General features: G+C 41.9%; 1 protein-coding gene and 1 long non-coding RNA gene across 4 annotated transcripts in view; both read right to left on the bottom strand.

Annotated features, from left to right (window-relative positions):
- Positions 1–14,473, bottom strand: part of LOC308308356 (uncharacterized protein) — a 79,845-nt gene that overhangs the window by 29,275 nt on the left and 36,097 nt on the right. The gene's annotated exons all lie outside the window — the stretch shown is intronic.
- LOC308308003 lies at positions 4,084–6,513 on the bottom strand. Its single transcript, XR_013963255.1, has 3 exons — positions 6,142–6,513; positions 5,964–6,018; positions 4,084–5,012 (listed from the first exon to the last, which is right to left on the bottom strand). It is a non-coding gene; the product is annotated as an uncharacterized lncRNA (long non-coding RNA).

Below are 14,473 nucleotides of genomic sequence, written 5' to 3'. Positions count from 1 at the left end.
ACATCTCTACTCTCCACCCACTCCCTACTCTCCACCCACTCTCCCCAAACTCACAACGTCTGGCAAAAGTGGAAGAAAGAGACATCTGTTGTTGTACAAGGAGACACTCCATTGAGGGCCGTTTGCACCAAGACGAATTAAGCCTTAACCTGGTTTAAATCAAGGTTTTAATCGAGTTGCATCAAACTTTAAACCTAGTTTTCACTAAATCAGTGATTAATTTTAGACTGTAAACCTGGATTAATAGTTGGAGATAGTTCTTTATTAAATTCAAATCATGACGTTTCGACCCCCTTCTGAGTCTTCATCAGTCTAAAGTGAAGTACAGAGCAGGCTAGCCAGTTAAATAACCGGACAGAGGAAACATATCAATAAGACATGCGCAACAGCTGGGTTGATTGTCGCAATAGACCCACCAGATCTATAAGTAGCATGGTACCATATTTAGGCCTGAACACATTATGACACAATATTTTATGCTTTAACTATTGAAAAATAGCAGATTTACAAGCTCACAGCGCGGCACCGAGTGCCGCGCTGCGAGCTTGTAGATCTGCTATTTTTGAAAAAATCGTGAAAATTTGAATTTTGACCCAATTCTATAAGTGTCTTTTGAATCCTTCTTAAGGTTTTTGGAAAAACCTATGTTTCTATGTCAGCAATCTGGCCAGCCATCGTCAAAGAAAAGGTCCTTTTCACTTAACTGGAGCTCAGTTCGTCTGTTCTTGAGAGACCACTATGTCAGTGGTTCTCAAACCTTTTCATGTCAATGATATGTATTTGGCCACGGACCCCCAACTCAAAATATCTAGTTCCAGGGACCCCCCAGAAGCAAAATTTGAGTTACAAACGTTCACTTTGAAAATACATATATTCAAAGATTTGCACACATTTTCACGACTTTTTCAAAAAAATAGCAGATCTACAAGCTCGCAGCGCGGCACTCGGTGCCGCGCTGCGAGCTTGTATAATCTGCTATTTTTCACTGGTTAAAGCATTCAATCATTTCTAGGCCTAAATGGGTTAAAGGCTCAGATCTGGGCTAATGAAAAAGGCTTAAAGCCTGTAAATACAGTCTACCAGTATCTCTACTGGTTAAAATATGAAATGGCTAGTCAACAAAGTACAAATACGAATAAGAATAATAAAAAGTTCCTCAGTAAATACGCCTTACCAAAATACCAAAAGAGATAATAACAGTACAATAAATGTAGTCAAATTAATAAAGGCAGTTAAGAAAGACAGTAACATCAGAATAATGACAAAAAACACAAGTGTACACAAGGATAACCTCGAGAGGTTTTTATGGTAACGGAAAGAGGTGATGCTTAAAGGGGCACTCCACCACTTTTCAACCTATCTTCATATAATAGGTCCTCACTAATGTTCATGATAAAATATCACAATTTCTTTCTACTTTTTCAAACTCTACTAGTTTGGGTCATAGGACGATAGGAGAGCTGTGGGTGGGTCAAATCCTTCTACCGGTGACATCATCAATGGGAAATGCAAGCTAATAGAAACTGCAGGCTTTCTATTCCTGAAAAAGTTGCATGTTAAAGTGGAAGCCATTGTTCTCGTGATAATAAAAATCTTTTTTTTTCTTCAAAAATATTATTATTATTATTTTTTGTCAAACGATGTCACCGGTAGAAGGATTTGACAGCTCTCCTATGAGACCCAGACTGAATAGAAAAAAAAAATGTGCTATTTTATTATGAACATTAGTGAGGACCTATTATATGAAGACAGGTTGAAAAGTGGTGAACTACTCCTTTAAGATTTATATATTGATTCCATTAACAATACTTTTGTACTTTTACTCAAGTACATTTTGAATTCCGGACATGTAACAGAGTATTTCTACATTGCAGTATTGATATTTTACAGTTGAGTAGCTTTTTCCACCACTGGCTTTAAAGGAGTAGTTCGCCGGTTTTCAACCAAGTCTGTGTTCTTTTAGTCAACTACGTTCATGCTAAAACGCGTCTATTTCCTTACATTACTGTTCTGTGGCCAGTAGGGGGGCTACTACCACGTACGTCATAGACGGATTCGGCCAATGGAACGCCTGGGTTCCCGGGGCTATGACGTACGTGGTAGTAGGTCGTTGTAGCTACAGAGACTACAATAGGATTTGACCCGGTGTGGTTGCCGTAGCGTGAACGCTAGTTAGCAACAACAACAGTATGGTTGTTTCAGACATGTTTTCTACTGACATAGGGACTTGCTGGCAGAATCTTCGGTAGAACTACTTTTTATATGAACTGGAGTAGGCTATGCATTACATTAGAAGAAGGAAGAAAAAAGAAAAGCAGCGACGGGAACCAGCGAGAAAAGACGAGGCGTCTCTCTGCCAGCTGGGACTCACTCCACTAAGCTAACATCATACAGACACACTGTCGTAGGACCATTCTCTGCACCCAAGTTATTCTGCCCGTTTGTTGTGACTACTCCATGCTGCTAAGATCCCCAAGTTGAACTGGAAGAGACAACCAAGACCCAATGGTATGTTTCATTCATGTATAACTTCTTTGTGTATGTGAGTGTCATCATCAATGTGTCCTGGCATGCACATTCCTACTGTATATTAATCCCAATTACAGTTTACAATTACAATTAATCTGTAGGCCTAAGTTTACTTTAGAATATGTATGATGGCACTGACTTTACTATGTATTTTACATTAGGAGTCCACTAGTACAGTGGCTCTCAAACCTTTTATTTTCCAGTACCTCCTATGGGTCTATTTGGTCCCATTTGTACACTCTGACAGAGATGGAAAAAGGACTAAGATACTTGAGTAAAAGTAGGCTATCAATACTGCAATATAGAAAACATTCTGTAAGAAGTAAAAGTACTAAAGTATTGGCATCAAAATATACTTTAAAAGTACAAAATGTTTGAAAATGGCAGATCCACAAACTCACAACACATCACATCAACACATTGTGAGCTTGTAGATCGTCTATTTTCAAATAGCCTGGATATAAAATAGGGCTAAAGTTGATTAATTAGGTTTTATAATATAATCATTTATGTGCGAAGTAACTCAAGTTTTCAAATGATTGTAATGGAGTACAAGTACTATATTTGGATTCGAGCTCAAGTCAAGTACCAGTACAGAAAGCTGGAAATAAGTACAAAAGCCTCAACATTTTACAAGTACTGCTTACACCACTGCTCTCAGAAAATAGACCTGTGATCCATTTGAACCATCTTCAACTGAAGGTCCCTCAACACACTGAGAACAACAGCACTAGTAGGCTAATATTTAGGGCTAGCAGATCTCTCTGGTCATATTTAATATTTTGTATGTCCATGACAAAAATGTACACCAGGGTTAGGCAACCTTAGGCACGAGTGCCAACATTGGCACAGGGGAGGGTGATCACTGGCAGAAGTGTGAGACAGGATTTTTATTTTAAACATCGTAAATTAAATTAAGTCACCTAATTTGCAGCAAATGACATCCTGCATATAATTCTACATTCATTAAAGCTATGAACTCTGACTGGGGAGGGAGTCTGGGAGATAAGTGACTTATTGCTCAGAGTCTAATGATTGTTATGTCCTTCCAATCAAAATATGTCCACACTTATGATGGCGTGTTGACATGGCACACTATCTAAAAAATAAAACCATGGCGCTTTTCATTGGAAAAAGGTTGCAGACCCTGATGTACACGATAAGCTGCCATGGCGATGAACCCTCCCTTTGTGTGTGACAAAGACAATGCAACATGTTACAGTATTTTCTTCTCACTGCAGGCACTGCGGTATCGCTTGGAGCGTGTCCTGGAGAGTCGTCGCAAGTTGACTGGAGAGTCGACGTCTTCTTACCCTGGCATCATTATATTCTATTATACATAACAAATGCATAGAAATGTGAACATTTCTATGATTGTCATAATAGATAATAAAATAGATTCAATACATTTGATTTTCCTTCTTTTCTGTTTTTACTTGTAAGAAATATAATGTACACAGTATGGAGTGCTGTGAACCTGCCATTTGTAACACAGTAAACACAGTACAATTTAACAAACACAGTGGCAAGTACTTCTGTTTCAGAGCATACTGAAGTGCAGTGGTTCTCAACCTTTGAGTCTGGGAGTTTGAGCTTGTAGATCGTCTAGTTTCACAATATTTATCTGTGGAACGGAATCGAGCAGAATGTAATGCCTCAACTCCTACAGTCTAAGTGCTTATCAGGGTGGGGGGTCCCCAGTTCAAAAGTGGGGGAGTCCCCAGTTCAAATATGATTATGTTGCAGGGACACCAGAGGTCACGGCTTGTGAAGTTTAAGAACCACTGCTCTACTCCAGCAAATAATATATTACCGGTAAATACATATTTTCATGACAGATTGCAAGGATTAAACCAAAAAAGCTCATGTTATATATTGTTTTTATTCACATCCTGATACATCGTTGCCTGCTGTATGCCTTTTTAGTGTGTAGTCCACCTGAAATTGAAACCGTTATTCTAATACAGTTTGTGCTGTGTAGCCAATACTGAAAATGGGTTGAGCAGCGCACACTCTCGACCAGAGCTAGGACATGGTTGTCCTGGATATTTTAGGGTTCTGACATGTTCCCTGTGTGCTGATCCAATTTAGAAATGTAGCAGACACTTATATCTGCAGAAGGGCAGCACGATTCTTGTAAATGATTATTTTTCTCCCTAGGATTTGGAAAATTATTCTCTCACTTTTATCTTATTTCCCAATTTGACTGATTAAAATAACAAGCTTATTACTGGGCGTACAGAGCACAGGCGAGGCAACATTAGAGTTGAAAGTGGCTTTAGAGTAGTCTAATATTAAAAAATTAGATCACATTGCTGTAAGAAATGAGAGAGTAAATAATATTCCTGGGAGTTCCTTGTAAGCTGCTTCTTCTACGGCATCTCTTCATTCCGAGGGCGATGTAGACAGTTGTACCGCTGTCTTCCCGCAGGACTGCTATGGACATCATCTTGGACATGGTGGAGTATGTGATGTATCAGCACCTTATGCAATTATAGACAAAGAGGAGGAAAAATGTTTCAGGGTACACAGATTTTTTACAATGACATTTCAAAATGTTGCCATAGCTTTTACCCCATTTCTAGTAATCAGACCATGCAATGAGAATCCTAAACCAGTTTGCAAAAAAAAAGAACAGATCTATAAGCTAACAACAGTAACACTGCATTTTACCATGTTACATATTTCATGTAATGTTGGGGGGTTGCTCTCGGGCACAAACCGCTTATCTCCATATTTAAACAGTTTTTTGTTTGTAAGTTTAAACCCTACTTTATAAAACAGTGTAGTGCAAAAGAATAAAAAGTAACTGGCAAAAGTGCTGGATGATTACAATTTAGGCATTTAGCAGATTTTAATCCAAAGCGATGTACAATAAGCAGGTAATACAGTATATCAGTATATAATAGGATAATGTCAGTACATCAACAACAATATAACAAATGCATAGGAATATCAATCTAGAAAAACAATAACATTTAGACCACGCACCTAATCAGTAAAAAACGTAAAAAACAATGCGATCTAGCCTCATGTATGGTCAATGAGGGAAGGGGAGTGTTACAGTACTGCTATGTGTTTTAGTGGAGTTATATGGATTCAGTTTGTTTATGAGTTTGTCTGAATAAAATATATTCTAGTGATTCACACACTTCACAGTTGTAAATACCCAACGTTTGGTTGCCTACACTAGGAATCAGAGTGTATCATCATCATCTTTTATAATAGCTCACGTTACATCATAATTACTGTGCAGCCACTGGGGGAGGGGTTGTTTGTCGATTCATATACATTATAATACAGTCCCCTCTGTTGACTTTTATCTCACCACTTTTGGGTGCCCCGCACATTTACATTAATGTTGGAACCGCACTGCTGTTACAGGCTAAAGATTAGCATCGCTAGCAATAACAATAGCCTAAAAGTAGTCCTACCTCTTGAAAGAATACACCTTGATATGAAGCCTCTCCACCCATTAGATGGATGATTCTAAAGACAAGAGATGACAACAAAATAAGTGTTACAAACATGAATCAAGTTGCAACCTTTGCTTGTACATTATACATTATGTTTCGTAGAGTGGCATTTTAATTCCAAACATACAGTACATACCTATGTTCTGCTTTACAAGGGACAGTTCAGCAGTTGTCCATTCACTGTATTTGGGGGAATACAGATGGAACCGCGTTCTCCTTTATCGTGGTCTTTGTTTTCTTAGCTTTGCATTGTGTCCATCAATCCTGCCATTACATCTCGGTGGAAGTCATCTGTTGTGAAATGTTTACTAATCACTACACAACCGCAGATTCATGTCCCATCGTTCTGCAGGTAGCAGCACCCGGGGCTCGCTCCGTCGCTCGGCTTCATTCAATCATCACACCACTGTAAAACAACAATGCCATGTTGTTTCACCGACACAGTTGCACACGTTTCAAAACTTCTACAACTGCTCAGCATCACTGCGCTGCGGTCATAACATCCCATCTTCTTACTACGTGACTTCCAACCAACAGCAACAAACAAACTAAAAGCAGCAGCGCAGCGAGGATGATATCGTGGATATTATGCTGTTAGCTTAGCTTTGTTTGGCTCTCGTTGTTGTGCAGCTGCTTGCGCAAAGCATTATGGGTGCTGTAGGAAGTGCCGTAGGAAGTGAGGTCATAGCTTCGCGTTTCCAAAAAAATGTAAATTTACCTCCAAAATAAAATTAGTTTTAGTTTTCCATGTTAGAATATGATAATATGGGGTTACAAAAGCCCTTGAAAACGACCGGAGCTCCCCTTTAAGCTTCCAAAATTCGCTGGAGGAGCATCATTTGACAACACATGCTATAGTGGGAGAAATATGTAACAAAAAAAGGCAAATGTGTTCACTTCCGGCAGAAAGCGTGAAAATTTGCACCTAGGGGTATTTTTGTGCGCTGAATTCAAACATTGACGGTCCCAAGCACTTTTCCCATGGGATCTGGTGGCTCTCATTCACTTACCATAGGCCTACTAGGGAAAAAAGACCCCCCAAAAAATCTTCTTCAAGTAGCATGTGAGGGCTCAAACTAGGTGTTTTTTGGGATTCTGAATCCATTGCAAGCATTTGTTTTGCACGAAAAACATTCCTTTCCGAGAAATGGACACAACAAAACTTTGAAAAGTGATGACTCATCACTAAACCATAGTTTGTGGGGTCCATTTCTTGCCCAAGGAATGTTTTTTGTGCAAAACAAATGCTTGGAATGGATTCAGAATCATGAAACCCCCCTAGATAGACCCCTCACATGCTACTTAAAGAAGATTTTTGGGGGGTCTTTTTTTCCTAACCCTAACCCTATGGTAAGTGAATGAGAGAAAAGTGAATTTGAGAAAAATGCTTGGGACCGTCAATTTTTGAATTCGGCACACAAAAATACCCCTAGGTGCAAATTTCACGCTTAATTTCTGCCGGAAGTGAACACCTTTTTCACATATTTCTCCCACTACTACGGGAGCATGGGACATGAAGGCAGGAAGGGTCAAATGCCCAGTAAATCCCCTGGAGTCAGGTTTCAGGATGCAAAGTCATTTCTGACCTGGGGGATGGTAAGGTCAGAGCTATGTCCTGCCTCCTTGCTTAGTTAGTAAAAGCATTGTGTAATATATTAAAAATGCCATTTGTTCCAAACCACAGAATCACACAAAGTCCCTCATTGGAATGGTACAAAACCTAAACTTGCAACACATTCCAACTAATGTGCATTCTGGAGCATTTCAGCTTACCAACAAGTTCCAGGATGATTATTATTCTTTATTGTTTTTCCTTGGAATAGAAAATGGCATATTTTGTCACCGTTCAATACATCAAATGCAACGTAAGTCCTGTGAAAGAGGAAGGACCATAGACTGTAGAAGAATATGGACGAAGCGAAGCCATTGGTTTCTATGCAGCGCAAATGGCCCTTTCTACCCCTTGGAATATGGGTGGCCCCATCATAGAATTGTAAAGGCATCAGAGATGCTATTGGCTGCCAACGGTCACGTGCAACGCAGGGATACATGGGAGAATGTGGTCGGAGCCTCCCGAAATACAGCACACGAAGAAGAACACAGCCGGCTGGTATCAGTTTAGTTGGCCACGCCCCCCCGCAACTTTATCATTTATTTTAAAATACATTGGACAACATTTCGACAAAACGAATATGATGGTGATTGAAAGGCAATTTTTAACTAGCAATAGGAACCATACAGTATTCATGAAAATGTTAATTAAGGTTAGAAAACTAAAGGGGAAAATGAATGGGATCCAATGGTGGGAAATTCTTTTTGCGATCGGCCGGGGGGGGGGGGGGGGGGACAGCGCAACTAGCGGCCAATCATAGGAAGTTTTAGTTCTGTATTGGAGTCATTTTAAATCGGCAGAACTATGCCCCTGGGAAGGACAAACACACCCCATAACAATATTACAATACCCCCAACCTACAAGGTAGGGGTCCCTGCTCCATCTCCACCATTGTTCCCTGGCCTGAAAACGTTGAAGATCCCTGTTTTAGATTGTAATTAGAAAAAAGAAAAGATGAGGGTTCAAAAACATTTTCCATTTCCTGCATTCTATCGTTTTAGCCATTTTAGCGATTTTGATTTCAGTGGATTTTGATTTCAGTGGGTGGGGGCATGCAAACAAGTGGTTAAACATGTCTTTTTAGACACAATAAGCGGATGAGGTCTTTACGGCTGGCCGTAACAATTACTATTTACAGTAACACCACTAGCCCCCTTGAGACACATCTGCCCATGAAAGATTGCAGCGCATCTTGGGAATGGGAAGCGATAGGTAAACAATAACTCAGTGACAGTAATGGCAGCAATGGTAGTCAGTGTTGGGGAAGTTACTTTGAAAGCGTAACTTGTACAGTTACAAGTAACTCACCATGCCAGTAACTTGATAAAGTTAAAGTTATACCACTGGAGAAATGTAACTTATAAAGTTTCAAGTTACATAGAAAATGTAACTTGAGTAACTTGAGTTATTTTATTTTTTTCAGCGTTAAATTGAGAATGTACATTTGGTGTACATGAAACAAAATATAATATCCTACAAAATAATCACATGCCAGCAGAAATAGGCGGCCTCTCAACTGAGTTTTATACTTTTATTTAACAAAGGGTTTTCTTTTGTAAACATCTGTGTTCCTAAAATAAAATTCCACAAAAATAGAAGGATCTGTTGAGGATACTGTATGACATTTGATCTTCAATTTGATCACATCTCTTGTAAAACTGTAACTTAACTGTGAAAAAAATAGAAAAAGACTGGTGACTTGTATAGTGATAGCTACACCTTTGCTATACATATTAATTAAACTGATGCATGACATTTGATCGTCAATCTTAACAAAACTTAAATGTAACATTATAACTTCGCTTGTAACTTGTAACTTGAACCAAAAATTACCCAAAAAGTATCTCAGTTACTTGACGAGTTAAAGAAATATGAATGTAACTCAGTTACCAACAGGTTACAGCAAAATTTAACTTAATTACGTAACTCGGTTACATGTAACTTTAACTTCCCCAACACTGATGGTTGTACACTGACTAGCATCCACCAGCTCTGTGCTAAAGAAGCTGAGAGTAAAGGTGATGGACCGGCCAAGCATGTCTCCAGATCGAAACCCTATTGAGCATCTGTGTTGGCATCCTCAAATGGAAGGTGGAGAAGGGCAAGGTCTCTAACATCCACCAGCTCTGTGATGGAGGGGTGGAGGAGTGGAAGAGGGTTCCAGTGGCAACCTGTGAAGCTCTGGTGAACTCCATGCCCAAGAGGGTTAAGGCAGTGCTGGAAAGTAATGGTGGCCTCACAAAATATTGACAATTGGGCCCAATTTGGACATTTTCACTTCGGGGTTTACTCACTTTGGTTGCCAGCGGTTTAGACAATAATGGCTGTGTCGAGTTATTTTTGCCTAAGCTCAACCTCCCACTAGTGTATATTGTATACCATTTATCGGAACATAAGCCTACTCTGAAATAATAAGGGTAATAATAATCTATCTATAAATGCGAGAAGTCTCTGCGTGTGTGTATGTGTGTTTGTAATCCGCGTATCTCGAGAACCGTTCGTCCCACCGGCTTCAGATTCGGCACGCGCGTTCCCCGCCGCGGCACGGAGTGCAGTGCCGGGTCTCGACCCGACCCGACGCGCGGTTTTCCCAAACCGGCGCGAAACGTTCGGAATCTCCTTATGCGGGGTTGATTGTTGACATCAGGCTGTTTCTGAGGAAATCGGCGAAATCGGCGAAAGCTCTGACTCATTGTGACATCACTTCATAAAAGGCTCTGACATCACGTACGCCACATGAGTCAACAAAAAATCTCTGTGAGTGTGTATGTATGTAGGTAATCCACGTATCTCGAGAACCGTTCGTCCCACGGGCACGCGCGTTCTCCATATGGGCATAAAATGAATGCCCCCATATGAGAACCGTTCGTCCCACGGGCACGCGCGTTCCGTCCCACGGGCACGCGCGTTCTCCATATATGGGCATAAAATGAATGCCCCCATATATGGGCATAAAATGGATAAAGGGACACAGACAGACAGATTCAGAGATCTCCGAGAACCGTTCGTCCCACGGGCACGCGCGTTCCGTCCCACGGGCACGCGCGTTCTCCATATATGGGCATAAAATGAATGCCCCCATATATGGCCACGGCACGGAGTGCAGTGCCGGGTCTCGACCCGACCCGACGCGCGGTTTTCCCAAACCGGCGCGAAACGTTCGGAATCTCCTTATGCGGGGTTGATTGTTGACATCAGGCTGTTTCTGAGGAAATCGGCGAAAGCTCTGACTCATTGTGACATCACTTCATAAAAGGCTCTGACATCACGTACGCCACATGAGTCAACAAAAAATCTCTGTGAGTGTGTATGTATGTAGGTAATCCACGTATCTCGAGAACCGTTCGTCCCACGGGCACGCGCGTTCTCCATATGGGCATAAAATGAATGCCCCCATATGAGAACCGTTCGTCCCACGGGCACGCGCGTTCCGTCCCACGGGCACGCGCGTTCTCCATATATGGGCATAAAATGAATGCCCCCATATATGGGCATAAAATGGATAAAGGGACACAGACAGACAGATTCAGAGATCTCCGAGAACCGTTCGTCCCACGGGCACGCGCGTTCCGTCCCACGGGCACGCGCGTTCTCCATATATGGGCATAAAATGAATGCCCCCATATATGGGCATAAAATGGATAAAGGGACACAGACAGACAGATTCAGAGATCTCCATATATGGGCGTGAAATGGACGCAAATAGACAGATATCTCCATATATGGGCATATATGGGCAGACGTACGCCACATGAGTCAACAAAAAATCTCTGTGAGTGTGTATGTATGTAGGTAATCCGCGTATCTCGAGAACCGTTCGTCCCACGGGCACGCGCGTTCTCCATATATGGGCATAAAATGAATGCCCCCATATGAGAACCGTTCGTCCCACGGGCACGCGCGTTCTCCATATATGGGCATAAAATGAATGCCCCCATATATGGGCATAAAATGGATAAAGGGACACAGACAGACAGATTCAGAGATCTCATACGGCATAAAGGGACACAGACAGACACACAGACAGACGGATACAACCGGCGCGAAACGTTCGGAATCTCCTTATGCGGGGTTGATTGTTGACATCAGGCTGTTTCTGAGGAAATCGGCGAAATCGGCGAAAGCTCTGACTCATTGTGACATCACTTCATAAAAGGCTCTGACATCACGTACGCCACATGAGTCAACAAAAAATCTCTGTGAGTGTGTATGTATGTAGGTAATCCACGTATCTCGAGAACCGTTCGTCCCACGGGCACGCGCGTTCTCCATATGGGCATAAAATGAATGCCCCCATATGAGAACCGTTCGTCCCACGGGCACGCGCGTTCCGTCCCACGGGCACGCGCGTTCTCCATATATGGGCATAAAATGAATGCCCCCATATATGGGCATAAAATGGATAAAGGGACACAGACAGACAGATTCAGAGATCTCCGAGAACCGTTCGTCCCACGGGCACGCGCGTTCCGTCCCACGGGCACGCGCGTTCTCCATATATGGGCATAAAATGAATGCCCCCATATATGGCCACGGCACGGAGTGCAGTGCCGGGTCTCGACCCGACCCGACGCGCGGTTTTCCCAAACCGGCGCGAAACGTTCGGAATCTCCTTATGCGGGGTTGATTGTTGACATCAGGCTGTTTCTGAGGAAATCGGCGAAAGCTCTGACTCATTGTGACATCACTTCATAAAAGGCTCTGACATCACGTAAGCCACATGAGTCAACAAAAAATCTCTGTGAGTGTGTATGTATGTAGGTAATCCACGTATCTCGAGAACCGTTCGTCCCACGGGCACGCGCGTTCTCCATATGGGCATAAAATGAATGCCCCCATATGAGAACCGTTCGTCCCACGGGCACGCGCGTTCCGTCCCACGGGCACGCGCGTTCTCCATATATGGGCATAAAATGAATGCCCCCATATATGGGCATAAAATGGATAAAGGGACACAGACAGACAGATTCAGAGATCTCCGAGAACCGTTCGTCCCACGGGCACGCGCGTTCCGTCCCACGGGCACGCGCGTTCTCCATATATGGGCATAAAATGAATGCCCCCATATATGGGCATAAAATGGATAAAGGGACACAGACAGACAGATTCAGAGATCTCCATATATGGGCGTGAAATGGACGCAAATAGACAGATATCTCCATATATGGGCATATATGGGCAGACGTACGCCACATGAGTCAACAAAAAATCTCTGTGAGTGTGTATGTATGTAGGTAATCCGCGTATCTCGAGAACCGTTCGTCCCACGGGCACGCGCGTTCTCCCACTAGTGTATATTGTATCCAGCGCTACTCAACCCGCGGCCCGCGGGCCGCATGCGGCCCTTTCCGCATGTCTGTGCGGCCCGTCATGATCATACAAATAAAAAATTATTTAATTTTCTAAGCCTGTCAAAGGCGGTGATGTTTGAGCCTCAGTGCACTCCGTAGTCAGGAAGCGAATGCAGTCAACACACAGAGCGCAGCCATAGCGCAGCACTGACAGCAGTGCGAGATGCAACTCCACTAGAGCTGGTACAACGAGACAGTCAGACAGACAAATTTGCGGAGATTTTGCAGCAGACAACCGCAGTCGGACTACTGGAGACTGGGCGCATGGCGGTCGTGCGATATGAACGGTCGCGACTGTCATGTTTCAGGCTAATGAAGAGGGGAACTGCCCTTAGGCACGTTACACGTAGCCCTTGTCTCTGCGGCTCCGCCGTCAATGAAAAAAAGTCAGCACCGCATTCCAACAGATAGCATCAGCCAGGGAACTATTCTACCACAAATCTCCTCCAACGAGATGTTGTGTTTTACAAAGCTCAAAGCATCAAACTGTTTTATAAGTACAGTGCAACTGAGGCAGAGTTGAACTGAGCTTGAGTTATTTTTCCATATAACAACTCTCTTCACCAAAAATAGCCGATCTACAAGCTACACATCTTGTGGTGAGCTTGCAGATCGGCTATTTTTGGTGAATGTCCCCCAAGAATAGGGATACTGGGGTTTGAGTGATTGAATAATAAGTATAAACGTCTATTTACAGGTCTGGATCAATAACAGCCTGTCAGGTCATGGCTACAGCTTCAAGTCAAATTATGTAATTTTACCAAAACCCCTAAGAGACCTTTTGTCTTGTTTGAAAAACAAGATTTGTATTTTATTTTATTTGTTACAAGAAGAAAGACTTTTTCTAATTTCTAGGATATTATTTGAGTCATTGATTTGAATTGTTGCATTCTGACTGTTACTATCTGTTCAATTCAATTCAAAGGAGCTTCATTGGCATGAGAAAACATACCTTTACATTGCCAAAGTTCACAAGCATTGCATACCCAGACACTGTTGTGGATATTAGTCTGGTCCTTCTCAGTGTTATTTAGGGGCGGTTACAAAAAGATTGAACCAGATATGTTCATTTTCACTTCACATTTTGTAAATAAAGCCTAATTTGATAAAATTTGATAATTTCATCATTCCATTTATGACAATCTTTTGGTTCAATGAGGTTTGGCCTGTCTTTAATATATATAGATGGAAATGTGGCTGTTTTCTGTGCGTTTCCTTAATTATTAGACTTGTCATGAAGTGTGTTACAAAATCATTGTAAACGTCCAAAATACAACATCAGTCATTTTTAGCTTGCGGCCCTTTGGACTTTTGGCATTTTGCTGAGTGGCCCCTGAGCCATCTAAAGTTGAGTAGCCCTGTTGTATACCATTTATCGGAACATAAGCCTACTCTGAAATAATAAGGGTAATAATAATAATAATAATAATAAGAAAACCCAAATTGGGATTTGAACCTAGGTCAATCTAAAGAAAGCCCTCTGTAATACATGTTGTGTTTAATAC

The sequence above is a fragment of the Nannobrachium achirus genome (assembly GCF_963921795.1).
Source record: "Nannobrachium achirus genome assembly, chromosome: 22".
NCBI lineage: Eukaryota > Metazoa > Chordata > Actinopteri > Myctophiformes > Myctophidae > Nannobrachium > Nannobrachium achirus.
Note: the sequence above shows the minus strand (reverse complement) of the source record. Positions and strands in the feature narration are given on the sequence as shown.